The sequence below is a fragment of the Typopeltis vanoorti genome, chromosome 7, assembly GCF_054136105.1.
Source record: "Typopeltis vanoorti isolate ZY-2024b chromosome 7, IOZ_Tvanoo_1.0, whole genome shotgun sequence".
NCBI classification, from domain to species: domain Eukaryota; kingdom Metazoa; phylum Arthropoda; class Arachnida; order Uropygi; family Thelyphonidae; genus Typopeltis; species Typopeltis vanoorti.
Window position 1 is genome coordinate 14,691,998 of NC_143555.1, and position 14,746 is coordinate 14,706,743.

Consider the following 14,746-nt stretch of genomic DNA (forward strand, 5'->3'; position numbering starts at 1 on the left):
CTAATATATCTTCCTTTCCATACAAAACAATAACGTTCCTTATGTACAACTAACAAATTACGTCCCTTATTTACAAATAACAAATGATGTCACTTATCTTCATCTGATAACAACAAACATTCACGTCACGATCCCTTATCTTATCTTGATGTGGTTCAAAGTGACCGAACTACTACTCACTAGAATTAGGACTCATCTTTGGAGACTCAAACTAACAACACAGTATCTTTCATTTATTTAAGTTCTCTAAACAGATCTAATATTATTAAATCAGCAATTGATTTAATATATTATTTATCACCTTAATTCAGTTAAGAGAATGCATAAAGTTTATTGCAATTATGATTTTTGCATCCTCTTAAGTAAATTAAGAAGATAAAATAAATAATTTGCAATTACGGTCGGCCAATCGCATTTATTTTCTTAAAAGTAGATGGTGAATGTAATTGTGGTAACGACTGTTGAATTTTTTATTTTAGCAAAAATTTCAGCAAGTTTAATATTTTTATTTATTTTTAATATTTCGATATATTGCTTTCAAAACATTTAAGGGAAATGCATACGATATGAATCCACCCTTTTCATTAAAACAAAAGTGTAGAAAACAAAATGTAAGAATGAATGCGCTGACCGGGTTTCGAACGTGAGTTATTGGAGCTGCAACGCAATGTTTCGATTAGTCGAAGAACACTACGAAAACTACGAAATACATGTTTTATTGTATTTCGTACAACGGTACAGGTTCTTTTCAGTTAACCTACTATGAAAATGTGATCTGCCAGTGGCATTGTGAACTATTGCATCTCATCAAGCAGTTATTTACATATTTACAATTATCGATCTCTTAAATCATATCAGCAGTGTATAATTGATAAGCGCATATATTATAGGGTAATAAATACTTTACGTGTTGAGTACTTCCTAGCACTTTGCTACTCGGTATCGTTTGTGTAAAATCGAATTGGTTTTCCATTTATTTATTTATTCAGTTGAATGTTGAATAGATTGTATTCATAATCAATTCAGTAGTCAATTATTTAGTTCATATATTAAATTAATGTTATCAAGAATTGTAATTGTAATATTAATTTAAAAAAAAATCATCTAACGCCTTTTTATTCCCGTATGCGGGGAGTAGGCGAAGCCATCTAGCCCTATCTAACTTTTGGAGACTGAGTGGGCAGTTCAATCTCCACTGGTACCAATCAGAGATAGATGGCCCAAGGCTATCACTAATTGAGCGGTACTCAGTGAAGAGAGACGGCTCAAATGTGCCGCCATCTCGTGGTCCCTAACCCTAACATTATATTTTAATGTCTGAAATAATGTGGGTTCTACGGTCGATTTTCTTGAGTTTACAGGACGAAAAACCCGAGTTTCCGGGAGGAAAAACCTGCTTGTCCGTGCCAGAGATCGACTAACTCGGGAACCGGTCGAAAAAAGACAGAAAAATTTCCTTTAGTCGCCGACTAGACTCGAAACCAAGACTTCCTTCGTGCGGCCAAGCGCCGTGGTTGGCAAACGCCACATCCACTGAGCTACACAGGCTCATTTGTAATATTAATTTAATAATTATTTAATAGTTCATTTGTTTAAAATAAACATATAAAATCATTTATATTGAAAATTGAAGCTTACTTTGTGCCAACTTCTGTTAAGTTAAACAGAAGCAGACCGTTATAGGTTTCTTTGTGTCTACAATTAGAAAAACTTCAGAATTTATTAGTTTATTTATTTATGTTGCATTCAGTTCTGAAGTAGTCGTAGGGAAGTGGAGTTTAATCCTGTAACTTCGAAAAATAGACATTAGAAAACTTTCAGCTCTTCTCACAATAATCTAAGTTCAGGTAAGGAATCCCAGTGGAAGAAATGTCCCCAATTCTCTGGCTACGTCTAGAATTCGTGTGTGTAAGGGACCACAAATACTGGTGAGGATTTAGGAGATTCTGGCTTCCAAAAGTTATAACTTACTTTTGGGAAGTTAGTTCTAAATTCTTTCTGCCCCCTTTTCGTAATGAAAAGACGTCCAACGACTTTTTATTAGTTACTACCATATAATTCCACGTTGATGTGTACTTGTGGGGGGGATATCTTCCCCGTATTGAAACATTGCAAGTAGCGTAACGTTTTTGGTAATTCAGTTACTACCATATGAATATCATGCAATATTATGCAAGCTTATATCAAAATCGTGTCTACATTAATTGCAAAATGCTCAGTTGTAATATTCCATCAAACTTTCTGGAACCACAGCATACAACGCTCACATTAGTTCCTTGTCATGTTTTTCCAACTACAAGAAGTATTACTTGACTAATTCCTGTAGACGATGATTTTTCTTGTCTGACAGCATCCAAACAAACCAATTAACACACGCCAATGACGAACATAATACATTCGTCCTAAGTGGTCCTCTTCAACCATCCACCCAGTTTGGATTCAGTTGCATACAGACCTTTATCTTCTTAATACCCTCTGACTTCTTAAATGTTTAGGAACTTGTAGCAAGCGCAGAATCCAAGGTATTTGAATCATATCGTGTCGCTTCGTCATTGAGAAAATTAACCTACGATGAGAATGCGAAGTTCCCCGCATGCATCTTATTGAGACTTCTTCTAGGGGAGGTGCAACATAACAGAACGAATTATTTCTCGCTCATCCCCTTACTTGACCCACCTTCTTGGTCTGGTCCATGTTCCTTCTTGCACATGCTCCAAGAATCTTTCGCTGGGAACGCGTTTCCATTCGAAGTACGCTCGTCTGAATAGCAGTCCGAAAAGATTGAGGTAATCATTTCTTTTTAATTTTTATTTTCTTTGTTTATGTGACTCATTAATCATTCATATCTGGTTGTGTCAGAATTCTTCAAAGATATCCAAACATCATTAACGTTGTTTAACTTGATATCTGACTGTTGCATTATAAATTATTTCTTTATGATTCCGAGATGCAAAGTTAAATATTATGGCTACTCCCCTCTTACGTGTTCCGCACAAAGCTGGTTGCACTGTGAAGTTGAATCATTTAGAATACTTGCTGAATGGTTATTTGAATGAGAAATATTTAACGAAGCACTGAGATTAATTGCGAATCCCTATGATGACGTCATAGTCGCAAATTTGAAATGTGACCGTGAAAAGTTGAGAAAGGTACTTTCGCCTGTAGCAAAAGTACCTCCCATCAATTTATGCAATATTTCTGACGCCATTGATGGCGCAACCACATCACAAAATATTCTGAAATAAAATGAAATTATTCAAGGCCTTGAGTACCTTCTCAATGTTGCGTACGTCTTATTAATATTAAGTTATTATCTATGACGTAATTATTGAAACCACAAGAAATCTCCATTCTATTTCGCCACAAGAATATATTTCAGTGATTTTGAAATAGAAGACCCTCAAATTATGTTACACCACAAGAACATTTCAGTAATCTCGAACGTCGTTTGACGTACATGACATCATCGCAACTCAAGCCCATAATTGCGTGCTCTGATCACCCAGTTGTCCAATCACCCAGCTTATTTGCTTTAGGGATCTTGCACGCTATTGTAATGATTCAGGTGGCATCAGCTAGATGAAACAAGGCGATGTTATTGATACAGCCGTGTTCAGTGTTCACACTATAACAATGGATAGTTGAATCTTGTTTGTTTGCATCTGTCAGCATTTTGAATGAGACAATAATTCGGAAGCGTTCTCAAAAACGGGTCCTCAAAGAAGCTTCTGCATGCCTTTGGCTCAGGAGATTGGAACTTGCCTCATTCGAAAGGTTTTAATATTTGAGAAATAAAAATGAAACGCAAACCTAATAAATTTGAGAATCTCAGTAATTTTATATTTAAATTTCTTGTTTTCTCTTGTGTTGGTATTTTGTTTTTCTATAACGTGACAGAAGACTGAGGAGAAGTATGAAATACTGTGATAATTCATGACAGACAAGAGTTTAACAATTCCAGGAAAGTACAATATGTAGGTATTATTTTGAATACACGATAACTGTTGCAGTAATTGCATTATTTCTCTAAATCGCTCATAGATGGCAGGAGGAGGAACCTAAACGTTAGCCGATGTAAAGAATGCATGCGTGCTTACCTCAAACATAAATAATAATAGGTTTACAGCGTGCACATTGCCAACGACGATATATCGCTTACTTATCCTTTTTCCTTAATTAAACGCAAGTTTTAATTGATGAAGAAAAATCCAATATATCAAACCCATACAGAGAGGTCGCAAAACATTTTACTTGCCAATTCGCCATGCATGCATGTTGGCAACTAATACAAATGGCGATTATCTGATGCTACCATCTATTGGCCAAATAACCAACATTTATGTGTGTTGTAATTTATATAAAATTATAAAAAAAAAAAAAAACAGTTGAATCAAAGAAAAACAAAGACAACATCAAGGAAAATTATACACATAATTTTCCTTGATGATTTCATGATTTTTTCATATCAAAGAAACTTATCTGTATAATTTTCCTTGATATGAAATATATGAAAGAAAATTTAGAATTTTATTTTCGCAGTGATTAATACTTTGCTGAATTAAAATATTATTAACATATTTTGTTGCTATCAGGCGTTTATCAAGTACTATCTTATCTCCAAATCAAATAATCTCTTAAGGTGGGAAGGCATACCATGTCAAAGTTATTTATATGCTAGTTAGTTATCTGATAATTTGTTAGCTCAATAATAATTACACAATCTCAATTATGTAATTATGAGTGGGACTAATTATTATTAGTCGTAATTGCAGTGATGGTCTTACTTTTTCCCAATTTGGGAAACTGTCCCTAATCTTAATGTTTGACATTATGATTAGGGACAATCGGTGCACAGTTGGTTGTACTAAAACCAATTTCTTTTGTTAAAAGAAGTCATCATTTGAATTGGAATTTTCCATTCTTCGCTTAGTTTTACACACTGATTATGTTTTGTGATATTCACAAACGAAATAAATGCTAATACTGATTACCTAACATCCTTTTTTCTCCACTTTGATATATTTTTTCCTCGGTTATTGTATTCTTATGGTACCAACTAAACTGCCCTTCGCATCACTAACAGAACTTGAGCCGTTTTCTGTTAAAGTCAGTTGTAACGTATCTCTTGGCCGTAATTTCATCCAAATCTATCAGGACGGACCAAATGGAGGACTGGTAAGAAGAGAAGAAACTGTTGAAAGAACAGAAATATTAGCTTTAATTCTGAAATATTAACAACTCAACCTTTTCCAGCTATCTGTTGAATGCAAAACATCTTTCGTTGACTGGAAACCCTTCTTCCTCCTGATCAGCTCTGCTTAGAAATGGGACGAGACTTGCGTTGACTCTCACGAGCCTCTTTGGAGATAACAACTGCAGTTTTTGCAAGAGGCAGTTGCTGTTACTGCGGCCTCCATAGAAGGGAAGATTTTATATGTTTGTTCGTCACTCAAGGGAGGATACTACTTGGTGAAAATCAGTCATTGTTTGTGTTCTGGGACCTCTGTGTGTGTGTGTTGTGCGATGAAACGAAAAAGTTAAGTTTCTGAGAGAAAGTAGCACTCCCACATCCTACCAGCTCGACTAACCCACTTTAAGGCAGTCTTTAAGGTTTTTTTCTTGCCCCATCGATAGGCTGCGAATCCATTCCTTTCTACGTAGGTCAAATATTGCGACCCAACTGAGGGTGGGGGAGAATGATTTCCGACCGGTAGCATTTACTTACGTAATGACGCTGAATATACACGAACGCCTATCGAAAATCATTTCTTTGATCTAAATAATTCCTATTCATTCCTTCCATTGTACTTCATCTCATTTTTGACATTCATTCAGATCAAAGAAATCGGATGACTTGAATCCAGTCGGAGTTGAGAGACCTGTCATTGTAGTACTGCTATTAACAGTATTTCATGTGGCACTGAGTTCAAAGCCATCTGGTGTGAGATGGAATCTAACAAGATCAATTACATAGTCGGGTATTGTTACAGATCTGGTGGATTGGTTGCTAGTGATGAAGAAATGCATCACCAAATAGGTAAGATGAGCGCGAAAAGAGTAATCATAATGGGAGACTTTAATTAACCAAATATTGATTGGGTAGCAGCAGAATCTCATGAGAAGAATGAAAATGCATTTATTGAGCTGTTGAGGTACAACTTCCTCAAACATCATGTGACAGAAGGAACTCGAGCTCAAAGAGTGTTAGAGTTGATTATAGTGTCAGAGGGCGTTTCAGTTAAAGACGTAACTATTCTGCCTCTGGTTGGTGACAGTGATTATGCGGTACTCACTTGGGAAGTGACAAAGTTTATGAATGTTCCATTCAGAAAAGGTTACATGCTGGGCTACAAAGCAGGAAATTATGACCAACTGAGGAGGATACTAAGTTCAGTGGAATGGACTCGGTTGCTGGATGGAAAGAATATCGACAGTGCATGGGAAGCATTTAAATAATACTTAAATGATGCGATATCAGAATGTGTTCCGAGAGTTCGAAGAATAAATAGAGTAGGAGTCAAATGAATGTGTAATCTTATTAAGCAAGAGATTCGTAAAAGATTGATGATGTGAAAGCAATACGGTAGTATGCATAAGGATAATGTCAAGTATGATAATTATATGCTGCAGGCCAGAAGGATCCCAAATATTTTACGGAAAGCTAAGTCTTAGTATGAAAAGAAACTGGCTGTGGAAGCAAAAGACAACCCACAAGAATTCTATCGATATGCTGCAAGTAAAAGAAAGAATAAATATGAAAGAATAACTCTTCTAAATGCAGATGGCATGAGGGTAACAGATGCAGAAGAGTTGTTCAACTAACGAGAGCCCATTTTGCTAAAAGCTATCAACCTGGTGTATGCAACATTGAGTTCACTGCTACCTCTTCACTGAATGAAGAAACTGAGGTGTATGAGGAGGAGGTACTAGAGTTGGTGCACAAATTGAATAAGAACTTAATAATAGGGATTGATGGGATATATCAATCCCTATTATTGAATCCCTGCACTTTGGTGTGATTAGATATCCAATGTAGTATTATGTTGGTGGGATTATGCTTGAAGAATCTGATGGGGCTAGGGATCTTAGCGTGTTAGTAGATAGAAAGTTGAAATTCAGGGACCATGTAGCAAAGATTGCAAATACAATTCAAAAGATAATTGCAATGCTGAAACGAACATTCACATGTAAAGATAAGGATGTTATTTTGCCTCTTTACCAGGCCTCAAAAAGACCTCACTTGGACTATTGTGCGCAGGTCTGGTCTCCTGGTTGCCGTTGTGATTCTGATATATTGGAGAGATTACAAAGGAGAGTGTTAAAAATGATATCAGGATTGTGGAATACTGATTATGAAGACAGATTGAGAATTTACAGACACTAGCAAACAGGAGAAAGAAGGGTGATATGATTGAGACAAACTGCTGAAAGGGTCATAAAGGATTTCAATTGATGGAATTTTTCAGTTTATGGAGCGTAGGGAAAGAACATGAGGACATCCTTGGAAGATGAGAATGAAGGCCGCCAAGAAAGGTGTGAGGACTAGATTTTTCTCTCAGAGGGTGGCGCGTGATTTGAATGTATTGCCATTGAATATCGTGTATGTATGTGTGTGTGTGTGTGTGTGTGTGCAAGTAGTGTGAATGAATTCAAGCACGAGTATGATAACTGGTGCGTGCAGTATGTGGCCCTCCCTCGATGAGTCACCGACTCCCTGATGTTCTAATAATAATAATAAGATTAGAACCTTCTTTTCGCAGTTCCGAAGATATTACTTTGAGTCTTATGTTGGTTAGAATCCCATCATTAACGCCAGGAATTTTTATTCCGGTTTCTCAGTGACGACGAGTAAACCAGTTCTCATATGGAAGTGGCGGAGATTTTCTTCCAGTAAAGTAGACAAACCAGCCGCAGAACATGCGCAGTTAATTGGCAAAATACACCGTTAGGAGTTTGGGAAGAGGGGAAGGTCGTCATTGTCGGCCATTTTCTGTTCTCTGATGATACAAGCTTCTCCCCCACCTCTCGACAAGTCATCTATTCTGTCTATCTTGAGCTTTTTTTCTATCATCTTTTAAGCCCTCTATCTCGCTTTCCTCTACGATGGCATGGAACTTCTTACTCTAATCTTCCGCCCATTCCACTTAATCTCTATTTTTACTCTTTTTTTCTAGTTTTACCAAAAGTTTTTTGCATTATAAGTTTTGAAATAACTATTACTGTTTTTTGTTGTATCAGTTTCATTAATAAAAGTGATGTTGAATTCTAATTGCTGAACTATGCACTATTATCAACAACTGATGTCGTCTTAAATGGCATCTTTCCAGTGAAAGCCATTAATAAGATGTACCACCCCATTTGCGATTTCTTTTTCCAATAGAAAAGACATTTGTTTAATTATTTTACTATTAATTTTATATGCACTATTTAAAAATCACATTCCTTGGTAATTTTCACTGTTTAGTTTAGAGAAAAAATTTTAAATAAGGAGAGCGTTTTAGTTCTCCACTGTATTTGAAATTCTGTCATCATTCGTGTATACGTCAGTGTTCGCCTCGAAGTTAGTGCTATTGAAAGTTCTGGAACACATCCCACTTTAATTAGTTAATGGATGTACCTGGTGTCGCTTAGAAAAGTAGCAACACGTAGGGAATATTCTTATCTCAACCTGAAGATGGCGTTAGTGCTCTTATTTCTGTGCAGTGAGTCCTTGCCAGATGCATTTCAAAAAATTCTTAAGCCCTTCTGAGTCATTTTGTCTATCTGTGTATACATGCCATTTTTGACTGTCGAATTTTCTTGAAATTGTAATACAAATCTGTGGTTCTTCAAGACCCACAACCTGACAAGTATCTGACTTTCCATAACCACATATATAAAGGTGTCGTTTGTTTGTTGTTTACTAAGACGAATACGATCTGAACTGGCATTCAACGATAACATTATTTTTTGTTGCCCATTTGTATGACTCCATTTAAATTCGTGGCAGCATTTAAATTATATGCATTTCAGTGTATTAATTGCTTTTCTCCCTTTAGGTTGTATTGCTAGTTCTTGTGTTTGTAACCGAAACTAAGGTCGTGTAATGCTTTCAAGGATATCACGTTGTCAATACCGAAATATACGATCCTTTTGCCGCTGAGCGGTAGAATAATCTGTTGGTGTTAAGAGAGGAAGCAAAAGAGGTTCTATTCTTTTTCATTCTCCTATTAACTTATTACAAATAATTTCCCAAACTACCTTGGCAGCAGCTTTGCCATAGAAACAGCAAAAGGTCGCTCAAACTAGTTCTGTACAACGAAAGAAATGAAGGCTACAAGCACGCACGCACGCATCCCAAGGATGCGTGCTTGGACATCTTCGAAAACACACGAGGAAAATGCTTTCCTGGAAAAATTGCCGATTCTTCGAAGTTCTCGCAGTTGGATCTTTGAAGAATTGCTCACCAAGCGAGACTTTGATTTTCTTTATTTTGTTAATTATAAGGAAAATTGACTTTTCTCAAGCATTTGTCGAAACTTGCATTCATCAAGTTTTCACGCTTATCGGTCAGGCATGTAAATTTCAGCTTTTGTTGGTGTTTCGTTTTAATACCATAATGGATGAGGAAATTCCCCCCCCGCTCAAAATCTAGCGTGAAACATGCTTTTAGATGACTTCGGAAGTCTTCACTTCATCATCCTGTCCGTTTCTTGATTGTTGTCCAACAAACATTGCTGTACCACCATTCAGAGTACACTGGCGTACCCTGTATTATGGGCATGTAGAAAAATGTATAAGAACGAATTCTATGAGTTATCATTTCAAATATGGTCTACTTGAGAACACCTTGTCAAAATGTATAGTAAATAAAGACCGGCATCAAAGAAATAGCTGCCGGCCTGGATGGCCGAGTGGTTAGCGTATCCCCTCTCCAGCCAAAAGGTGCAGGTTCGAATCCTGCCTAAGGCATGGATGTTTGTGATTACCCTGGTGACTGTGTGGAAAGGGCATCTGCTGCCACCCTACGACCTCTTCTAGCAGAAGGCTTCACCTCCAAAGCCCAATGAGGTACAGGAGTGACCATACGGCGTCAAAATGACGTCACATGTGAATAACTAACTAAAAGAAATACCTTAAAGATATATGTTGTTCTTAAGACAGATCCAGATGTCAAACTACAAGAAAATAAATTATTTTACCGAAAATATATACTAAAGGACAGTATTAGCTGAAAATACCAATAATGCTGATTCAATTGAGTTGCTCATTTTGGTAAAAATACATATTGCATTCGCAAGTAAGAGTATTCTTAAAAGGTGACTTCACCTCCGAATCCGAAAAATTGTAATAATCAAAGAAAATGTGTTGGACAATTCTAATTTATTGCATAGAAAATAATTACCAAATATGAATTAGAATAATCTAAATCAACGTACTTTGTAGATTATATAACCATGTAAACACAAAAAAAGTAATATAAATTATAAGAAAACTTATTAGAATAATTTTTAACATAGTTCTAAATATTAGAAAAATGCGAAAATAAATGTACAAAAAAGTACAGTCAAAGAGAAACAACACGATGATTAGTGCTTTGTTGCATCCGACTTTACTTTTATGACGTTCGTAAACGGCTGGGAAGATTATTTACTAGCGGTTTACAGTCTTTTTTTTTTTTTTTAATCAAAACATGCCCCTAGGGCAACTTCTTGTAGACGTTTCTTCATAATTCCCCACAAATTCTCCATGGGGTTTAAATTTGGTGAGTTTTCTGGCCAAGGAATTACATTGTTTTGCTTTTCATTGAGCAATCTATTAACGGTCTTGGAAGTGCGACAAGCAGCTGAATCCTGCTGAAAAAGGAAATCACCATCACAGAAATCTTCCGATGCCGGTAACGTAAAGAATCCAAGAATTTCTTGGTACACTTTGGAATTGACTCTTTCGTGCACAATACACAGCCCACTTGGAACCTCTGCGGTCATACATGCCGATACCATGACAGAGGTCGTAAAGTTCACCGGACGTTTCATGCTATCACGTGATTCTTGATTAAGACGCTAAACACCTTTGTATCCCTTGATGACCATGGGATACACAGAACATGCTGTTGTCGCTAAAAAGTACCAGTCCTCTCGATCCTACAACAGTCTTTGTTTACACCATCGCACCCTTTTTGCTTGGAAGTGATAAGCGTCTTCGTTTTAGGCGCACGTGATTTAAAATTCAAAAGACAATTTAAAATTTAAACACATTCACACGTATTTCTTTCCATCTCTTGTGAAAATACCTTGCACTTAGGAAGTGTTTGTGATATTCTTCAATCTCCTCTCATCTCTTGATGTAGTTATTACCTTTCGACCACTATTGCAGTGATATTTTGATTTTGAAAACTCCAGTTATTAGAATACTGCCTCAGTACTCTATTCACACTTGCTTGCTTGAGAACATTTCAATTCTTAAGCTATGAACTGTTGCGTTTGGCGTTCTTTGTATAGAGAAACCATACGAAACTTCTTACTTCCGATATGTCACTTGTTCGACCCATGTTTAGCAAATGAGTAACTGAAATCCACGCGCAAACCCTCACGCACGAGTCAGTCCCGTAGCTACTGAAATGTATGCTATTTCTATGCTCTCATCAAAACCAATCGGAAAAATTTGGAATATTCTAATATTTTGAACGACCTTAATGTTTTCAGATAACTTACATTTTTATGTTTGCATGGTTATATAATTACGAAGTACGTTGATTTCGATGATTCTAATTCATATTTGGTAATAATTATTTTCTATGCAATAAATTAGAATTTCAAATCATTCAACTCTTTGATTATTATAATTTTTTTTGGATTCGCAGGTGTGTGTGTACAGTATTAGCATTACTACAAATCAGTCTTCTCCGCTGTCTGTCTGAGACGTGTTCATGTTGGCCAATAGTCGACTTACATCAGTCGGATTTATAAGAGAAATTTGAATGGAGTTCCCGCTGACTCTACTCGTACGTTCGACTCCTTAAAGCCAAATGTTAATCTAAACAACGTTAACAGCGGAGTTCACAAATATTGCTAGCTGAGTGTTGCAAGTGCGTTTTACCGCACTGGGCCCAAATTCTGTTTCCTTCTTTGTAAGTATAATAATATTTGTTTTCTTCATACATTTACAATCAATTCAACAGAACATAGTTGACATGTAAAAAGCTAATTAAGCAATAAGTGACAATTCCAAAAGGCGCCACCTAAGTAGCTAATGTAACCTAACTAAAAAAGGTCAATAAATTTCCTAACTTAAAAAAAAAGATAAAAAATAAATTTATATATACAATTAAAAAAGCTAGAAACATTAGCTGAATTAAAGAGTATCATCTCCCACAAAGGGGATAGACGTAGACCATTGGATCTGCTTAAGTTAGGAGAGTTGAATTAAAGTTTCGCATGTTTCTTTATGAGGCCGTTCCACGAGGAACCGACTTTTGCGAAGGACTCTTGTCTTTTTGCAATGAACTCTGTCTAATGATGATGGCATGCTCTGCAAGTCCAGACTGTTCAGGTTTAAAGTATTCAATATAAGACTGGTGTTCTTCTAGCCGAATAGAGGCAGATCTTCCTGTTTGTCCGAAATAAGATAACCCACAAGAGCAAGGAATCTGGTAGACACCTGGAAAATTAAGATGTGGAAGCTTGTCCTTTGTAGAAGTGAGAAAGGTGGAGATTTTTCTGAATGGTCGAAAGGCAACAAAACTATTCAGTGGTTTTAAAACTTTTGCTATGCTTTCACTAATGCCTCGCACATACGCGTTATTTCTTTTATATTTGAAGAGGAAGACATATCAAACTATTCAAAGCTCTTTTGATGAAGGAATTCTTATATCCATTAGATAAAAAGGAGGAAATAATATATTGCAATTCTTTCTGTAATAGATCGTCTGAAGAACAAAAGGAGTGAGCCCGATGAACCAGTGTTTTAATAGTTCCTGACGGGTATGGTGATGAGATTGGATATAATGGCCTGTATGAGTCTTCTTCCTATACACTGAGAAATGTAGGTTACCATCTGGTTGGCGAAGAATTAAAAGTTCTAAAAAGGCTAACTGCTTATTTAATTCTACTTCTAGGATGAACTGGATCCTAGGATGAAGTGCGATTAACTTAGTGAGAAGCTTCTGAAGTTCATCAGAAGAGCCATTCCATACAGCAAAAATGTCATCGACATATCTGAACCAATGAGCAGGTCTGGGAGAAATGTCAAAAATACGTTGTTCAAAGTGTTCCACAAAGAAGTTGGCGAATATCAGGGGGGAAAACGAGGATTGCCCATTGCTGTTCCTTCGATTCGTTGATATAACTTGTTTTTAAAGGAAAAATAACCAGAATGTATTACAAAATCAAATATTTTTACAATGTGTGAAGGAAATGCTTGCAGTAAGTCAATGCTCAGATAAAGGAACATTAGTAAATAAAGAAACAACATCTAAACTAATCATAATATCCGAAACATCCAAATGAAGATCCGAAATTTTATTTTTTGAAATCCAAAGTATTTTTTTTTTATATAAGTATCAGTTCTTCTAGTTGAAGAAGTGAGTAAATTTGATAAATGGGACAACCTATACAATCTACAACTGGTCTCAGCGGAATACCTGGTTTATGAACTTTTGGAAGACCATACAATCTAGGTGGACGACCGAAGAAGGTTTTAATTTTTTTTCTTTTGATCTTCATCCCATGTATATGTGTGTGTATATATATATATTATAATTTATTTATTTATCTTTTTTTTTTTTAAGTTAGGAAATTTATTGACCTTTTTTAGTTATCTTACTTAGGTGGCGTCTTTTAGAATTGTCGTTTATTGCTTAATTAGCTGTTTACATGTACTGAAGATGCCTACGATACTCAGACGAAAATTCTACTAATAAATAATATTTTACGTGAGTAAAATATTATTTATTAGTAGAATTTCTTGTCAATTAGTAGAATTTTTGTTAATTTTAATAGTTCTTAAAGTTATTTCTTAAAGTTAAAACTATTAAACTAAACCTGCCGGATAAACTACAGTTACTTAAAATGCAACACTTGAAAAAGCCAAATTCACTTTTCTGACACGCACTTTGTTGTAGTTTGGTTTGAGGCCAAAATGATACGCGATCTCTGCAGGAGAAACTCTTTTATTTTTCCGTCATCTCACGGAAGGATTTGCGAATACAGGACGAGGAAGATAATCATGCGGAATACGTCGTGATTGGACTGTCTCTAGAACAGGGTTAGGCGTACTTGTTACGGACGTACTAATTGATACGCAGATCAAACCGGGCACTTGCAGAAATAAGTTTTTGATTCGGTTCAGCGTATGTGACGCAGAACTATTACGACATTAACCCATTCGTGTATTGTCAGTTGCCAATCGCACCTCCTCCTCTTCTGTCGGGTTTACATGTGAAGCTTTATCTACTGTGGCATCTCCGTAGACGCGTAAACTCATTTATAGGAGCTGAATAGTTAAGACTAACCACAAGTGTTTAATCATCTCGAAGGGAATACAAAATGTAAGTTGCCTTTTCTCTTTTAGTAATTAATAGACTATATGAACAACACGATATTTATTTATATGCGCAAGAGTTTTAACTTTAAGAAAATTTTCCGAATTATAACTAGTTTTTTCATTAATAATGTACCTTTTAGCATACAGTGCCCAAGAATGACGTTATCTCTTGCCAAATTTTAGTTAAATTGCATAGATATTTGAATAACATATGAAGGAAAGT

The 14,746-nt window shown here is 36.0% G+C and overlaps 1 protein-coding gene across 5 annotated transcripts in view; it reads left to right on the forward strand.

Annotated features, from left to right (window-relative positions):
• The window catches only part of LOC150104498 (SEC14-like protein 4), a 233,991-nt gene that overhangs the window by 192,707 nt on the left and 26,538 nt on the right, over positions 1 to 14,746 (forward strand). The window contains exon 1 of one of the 5 annotated variants that reach the window (XM_090395189.1): positions 11,272 to 12,109. The exons of 3 other annotated variants lie outside the window; for them this stretch is intronic. The gene's annotated coding sequence lies outside the window, so the exon portion shown is untranslated. Of the gene's footprint in view, positions 1 to 11,271; positions 12,110 to 12,130; positions 14,528 to 14,746 lie in introns of those variants that run through there. One more of the 5 variants, XM_090395186.1, reaches the window with a different exon arrangement.